Source organism: Ixodes scapularis, unplaced genomic scaffold, assembly GCF_016920785.2.
Source record: "Ixodes scapularis isolate PalLabHiFi unplaced genomic scaffold, ASM1692078v2 PGA_scaffold1__304_contigs__length_218370807, whole genome shotgun sequence".
Taxonomy (NCBI): domain Eukaryota; kingdom Metazoa; phylum Arthropoda; class Arachnida; order Ixodida; family Ixodidae; genus Ixodes; species Ixodes scapularis.
In genome coordinates this window covers 197,990,264-197,996,492 of record NW_024609846.1, presented here as the reverse complement: position 1 = coordinate 197,996,492, position 6,229 = coordinate 197,990,264, and the positions used below count along the sequence as shown (strand labels likewise).

The window sequence follows — 6,229 nt, the reverse complement described above, 5'->3', positions numbered from 1 at the left end:
GGCAATTTCTGCTCTAATCTCTGCCTCGCTTAGTTTGACATAAAAATACACATTTATCTGGAGTTCTTTGCTGTGAACATAAGTGCCTCTTTGCCCTATTTTAAGAAATGGGCAAAAAATATTGCACACCGAAGCATGCCAAATGCACATGTCTACACTCACAAACTGTATAAAACCTTTTTAAAAAAAAAATGTGGCTCAGGAGGCACTGTTGCATTTCCTGCAAACTTCTAGTCAAATGAGAAGAGAAACAAGCCCCACCATAACACCGCTCTTTGCGACGGTTCACCATAACACCGCTTTACAGTTCATAAAATATTCGCCCCCCCCCCCCCCCCCCCCCCCCCCCCCCCGAATTCTACTACCGTAATATCCCGAGTCATCGCCCATCCCCGAGCCATCGCCCACCCCATTTTTTGGGCCAATATCAATTTCCGAAAAAACACCGAGTCATCGCCCACCCCTTCAACTACCCCGGCGCGGACTCTGCGATCCGCGAACACTCATCCTACCCGAATGACGCGGCTGCTTACCTTACAGTTCGAGGACGTCCGTGACAAAGTAAAACAAAGGAGGGAAAGACACTTCTTTCTGTTTACCTCCGTGAGCGACCCCAAAGTGGTCGTGTATTCGTGCGAAAAGTAAACGATGGAGATAACAAAATAAGAGTTTGTTCATGTAACCGCGGAGTGTTAGGTCAAAGTCTGTCTCCGCCGAAGTAAGGTCACCGCGAACCCGCTCCTTCTTCCCGCCCGTCGCGACCGCGGTTGTGCAATATTTTAGGCAAAGCCAACGTGTAAATAAAGCTTTGCTGGAACGCCCTACACAGACGTTTGCAGAGCGTCCCAACCGTGCATTGATAGCCCGCCGTGCACGGACGCACGTATGTACGCACCAAACAAGAAAGTTGCGCAAGAGCTTGCAATTGACAAGGCGCCCGACTTGGCCCGACGCCAAAGTATTTGCCAACGCGACCGCCGGCTTTCCCGCTTTCCCAGCATTGCTCTTGGTCGCTTCTTTGGTCCGCTCGCTCGCCCGCTCGCTCGTTGCGCCTGGTCGGTTTTTCTTTTTCTTGTAGACTTTTCTTTCTTTTTTTTTTTACTAACTAGGAGAACAGAGTGGTGACATTCTTTCACGGAACAAATGTTCGCGCTATATGCAGATCGGCGGTGTTTCTAGCGCGTATGCAAGCAACGGACTTCGCTATAGTAAAATATTCTTTCGTGAGCATTTTTTTCTATAAAACAATGAAACTAAATCGAGTTTTGAGTTTGATGTATCTCTTGTGCATCAGCGCTAGATACACAGAGAAAAATAGGCGGTTTTTTCCGCTTTTTTTCAAGTGTTTGTGCTCACCCACCGAGACATGGCCCACCCCACTTTTTTAATGAATTTCAGGTGGTAGGGGGGTGGGCGATGACTCGGGATATTACGGTAGTGCTTAGCTAAAGGATTGGTTAGCGAGCGGTATGTTGGAGAGTTTTGGACACTCCTATAAGACGACCGATCACGTGGAATATGTTTAATGGCACACCCAGAAGGACCCTGCTAAGTCTCCAACTTGGTTGTTTCTGTAGCACTTAATTGTCCTAGAAATTGTGGCATAAAAAAGATGCTTAACGAAAAAGGGGCAGAAACATTCATTAAAACTTCTTCAATTCGCCTCGTACCAACTTTGCGACTACCATGCGCGTTCCCACGAAAACAAGACCCGCTGCTACATTTAAACAAAACCACAGGACAAAATGAACCACCCTCTAAAACAAGGCAGATTTAGGAAAGCTCGGTAAGCTCCAGCTTAAGCGGCGCTCTTTGCTCTGATGAAAGGACGGAAGGGTGCTCACGGGCCTCGCCGTCCACGATGGAGACCTGGGCGCACTTGCCGTACAGGTCCACCACGGCATAGACGCGGGGGGGCAGCCTGCGGGCGGCTACACCCTGAGAGCGCCCGTTGACGAAGAACTGGAGCTCCCCGGCGGAGCTGCGCATGACGCCCACCCGGTCGCCCTCCCCGAGCTGGTCCAGGTCCGCGCCGTACTCCTCCACCAGGGGCTGGCCGTCTTGCAGCACCCCCGTGCCGGACATCACCCACGATCCCTCCCGCAGGTTCGTGGCGCTCGAAGGGAAGGCCAGCGTGCACGGGTCCAGGGCCGTCACCCCGATCTCGATCGAACCGCTCCACGTCGCCACCTGGGCAAAGAACTCTGTTGCCAAAAGGACCCTGTTGCCCGAGACTCCGAGTGGCCTTCGCTGCCGCAAACTATGTTTACTCCAAATGACCTTCGTTAGAATAGACTCAAACTGACCTTTATTTGCAAGGACTCCAACTAGCCTTAATTAGCATCAACTCCAAATCACGCCCGGTCTCCAACTCTGCCAACTCCACTACACTTGTTTCCCCCGCTCCTCAATTTCTGGATCAGTGGCGCCCTCTCTTGACGCACTCGTACCATTGGGAGGTTGGGAGAGGCGCATCGCCGACAAATCGTCTGCTGCTGCGGCTGTTGGTCGCCTCCGTTACTCTCTTCTCACTACGTCGACTCCAACAGACTTTTATTGCTATAGACCCAAAGCGACCTTCACTACCACAACCACCACAAACTCCAACAGGCCTTCATGACAATAAACTCCAACTGACATTCATTACCATAAACACTAGCAGACCTGTGTTAGCATTAGTTTCCAAAGCTCACGGCATCCCTCTGTGGACAAAACAGAGGAAAGGGAAGTGCGCCGCTTAGGGAGGACAGTAGTGAAGGACAAAGGTGAGAGGAAAGCAACGTCACAAGACGGACGCCAATGCAAGCGCGGCGCAGCAAGACGAGATGGAGGTGACGTCACGGGGCAGAAGCCAATGCGTGCACAAATGCGGGGGTGAGTCTGAACTTGCAGGTGTGCGGAGCGCATATGCCTTGGTTTGTGCCACAAAATGGAGTACGAATGAAGAACTAGCGCTGGTCCAAGTAGGCGGCAAAAAAATTAAGGGAAGATCCATCGGTGGATTTTCCTTCACTTCTACTATAAGCTCTAACTGACCTTCATTACCACAAATTCCAAGCGACCTTTATAAGCATGGGCACAAACTAACCTTTATTACCATAAACTCTCAGGGACTTGCAATAAAGCTCTTTATGAATAAAGCCTACGCATTAACTATTGGTAACAATATGAAAGGGTTAATCTTTCTTCTTTCCAGTTTCATGGCTCCCACAACCCTCGTTAAACCTCAACCTGTCAATAAGTATGTAGTGTAAGATCTAAACTTTCTGTTCTAGCCCTCGTCGGGTCCATAACACGTTCCAAAAAGTTAGAGCAATGTTGTGAGTTGGGCTAGCTGGTATTGAGACGACATAATGAAAAACAGCGCACAAAGGACAACAAAAGAGAGGCACATAGAACACACATGCACTGACTCACAACTGATATTAATAAAAGAGGAAAACGACGTTCATACCAAAAAAGAAAAGGACGAAGCACACTATATTCACACCATGAATATTCACAAAGATAATAAGAAACTAAAAAAGAGCTTCTTCCTGTTTTTTTTTAATGTACGAAGATATTTTTTTTCTCCTCTCATAAATACCGATTGCGAGTCAGCGCTTGTGTATCCTATGTGTCTCTCTCCTGTTGTCTCTTTTGTTTTTCATCATGTCGCCCAAAAAGGTATTCATTTTGCTGCCTTTAGTACATCCCCACAAAAACCAGTCTTTTCAATTTGAGAACGTCAAATGACAAGAGCAACAAGTGATCTTCATATAGTGATCCGAGGTGCAATTTATTTATTTATTTATTTAAGTACCCTCAAGAACCTGGGGCATTACAGAGGGGAGTGGTACAAGACAAATTTGGAACACAAAACAATATACAAACACTAAAAACCAAGCACGAAAAATGTAAAAAAAAAAATGTGTAAACAAATTAAGAAATGTATAGAACAAGGCAAAACAAACACAGAAAAATATTAACATAGGTAAGTAGTCAACGCACTTTTACACAAGTCAAAGGACGGTATGTTTACTAATTGCGCGGGAAGGCGATTCCACTCTGAAGATGTCCTTGGGATAAAAGAGTTATAATAGGCTGAGGTAATGCAATGAGGAATTCCGACTTTAAATTGATGATCTACGCGCGGCGAGATGAAAACAGGATTTAACATTAGTTTGTTTTTTAGCGAAGTATTGGAATGATAAATTTTATAAAAAAGACACAAACGAGATATTTTTCAGCGTAATGAAAGAGCAGGAAGTGATAAATTAGTTTTCATAGTTGAGACACTAGATGGGCGATGATAGTTAGTAAATATAAAACGGGCACCGCGATTCTGTAGGGCTTCAAGATCAGTCACGAGAGTTGAGAGACCAGGATCCCAGATTGCTGCTGCATAGTCTAGTTTGGAACGGACAAGGGTTTTATACATTAGTAGTTTTAGGGACACTGGGGCTAACCTAAAGTTTCTCTTTAGGTAACCAAGCATGGAGTTAGCGTTGGCAATAATGTGGTCAGTATGAGTTTTCCACGACATGTTAGAAGTGATGTGCACCCCAAGGTACTTATAGCATGGTACAGTTTCTTCATAAGTATTGTGCTTAGTGTTCTAGCACAGGCCACATTTTGTAGGTTAATCATTACCAGCGTCATTTGCTAGGCACACTGGCAGGGATAAATTCCCTGAGCGCTCTACAAGGACATGCTTTCTTTATATAAAAGAAATACTTGAGGAAATTTTCAACATGCAAAGGCCGCTTGGAATGTTTATGAGAAAACCACAAGGCTTTCATCTCCAAAGTGGATACGGGCTGCAGGGTCATAACATGACCCCGTGGCAAACCGAAAAAGCACACATTTAAAAGAATTCTAGAGATGCAAGATTCGTAATGTTCCGACTCGGTGGCTGTGAATCGCTAACCAGGAAAAATGCTAGAGACCCTCTCCTTTCTTAAATAAATAAAAACCCTCTGGGATACCCTTATTGGCCACTGTGTTTCTCAGAGTACTAGCTTGCACAGGGCTCCACATCTTATAATGCTGGTCCCTCTCGTCATCTCAGATAAAGATGTATTTTTGCCAAGTTTGGGCCCTTCTTCCGAGTTCAACATCTCTTCAAAGCTTCCCGGCTATCTGACAGTTATGCCCCGATACACTTATAAAGTGCAACCCAGCTGATTCTGCCGCTCTAACACACAGAATATGCATATCTCAGATAAACGATAGATTTGATTGCCCACTCACTTGCATGTCGTCTATTGGATTTTTGAGAGAAAAAAGATCTGTGTTTTTTTCATCGTGAAAATAAACTATGCGTCGCTGAACACTTGTCTTTGTCTAAATGCAGCACAAGCTGGTTGGGACAAGATGACAAAGTTTCAGAAGCTACTGTAATCTAAATAAAAAGTTACAGGCAATTTTCGACAATTTTCGATGAGAAAATAAGGTCGCATCACAGTATTCAATGCCATTCATCAGCATGTATTCATGGGCTTCGTTAGCCACCTTTTTGATCAATGAAAATCTCTGAAAATTGCTAGTAACTTTTTAGTTTAACAACGGCAATTTCTGAAACATTGGCAGCTGGTCCCCACCGCAAGAGCCACATCTGGGCAGAGACTGAGTGTTTGACGATGCATTGTTTATTTTTGAGGTGAGGAAAACATGGTTTCCTCACACACCCGGCACATTTATCAACATTTTGTAGTGGTGGTGATATCTTTATTTCTGAAACAGTCACATTATCTCGTTATTTTCAGTGAATGAGGTTAATGTTTTGTGAGAAGAAAATGCTTTCTACAGCCTACATTAACTGTTTATAAAGGCTTTGCAATAGTACTGCTTTTGGAGAGAACCCCAACCAATTAATCAAAGCTTGTCTAGTTAACAAAGTTTAAGAGTTAAATGAAGAGTCAATAGGAGAGTATATGGCAATATAAGTCAGATAATAAATAAAAAGATGAGAAAACAAAATAATGCAGTCCACTGACCTTCTTCAGTCTAAATATTGCGAGTTGGCATTCATATACTCCATTTCACTTTAGTATGAGCGTAGCAGAAGCTACAAGAGTGAGCTCCTGGCTTTCAGCGTCCCTGCCAAGCATGCTAATGCAGTCAAAGCATTGTTCCGGGAAATACTGGTGACGTGCGGGACCAAAAGTGTTGCTGCGGTCGGCTTTTTCTTCATTGGTCAAATGCTAACTATGACGTCCTGAGTAGGATGAATTCCGCATTTTTCGAC

The 6,229-nt window shown here is 44.9% G+C and overlaps 1 protein-coding gene across 1 annotated transcript in view; it reads right to left on the bottom strand.

Moving 5' to 3' along the window:
• LOC120836302 (beta-hexosaminidase subunit beta) overlaps nt 1–6,229 on the bottom strand; it is a 207,811-nt gene that overhangs the window by 93,403 nt on the left and 108,179 nt on the right. The gene's annotated exons all lie outside the window — the stretch shown is intronic.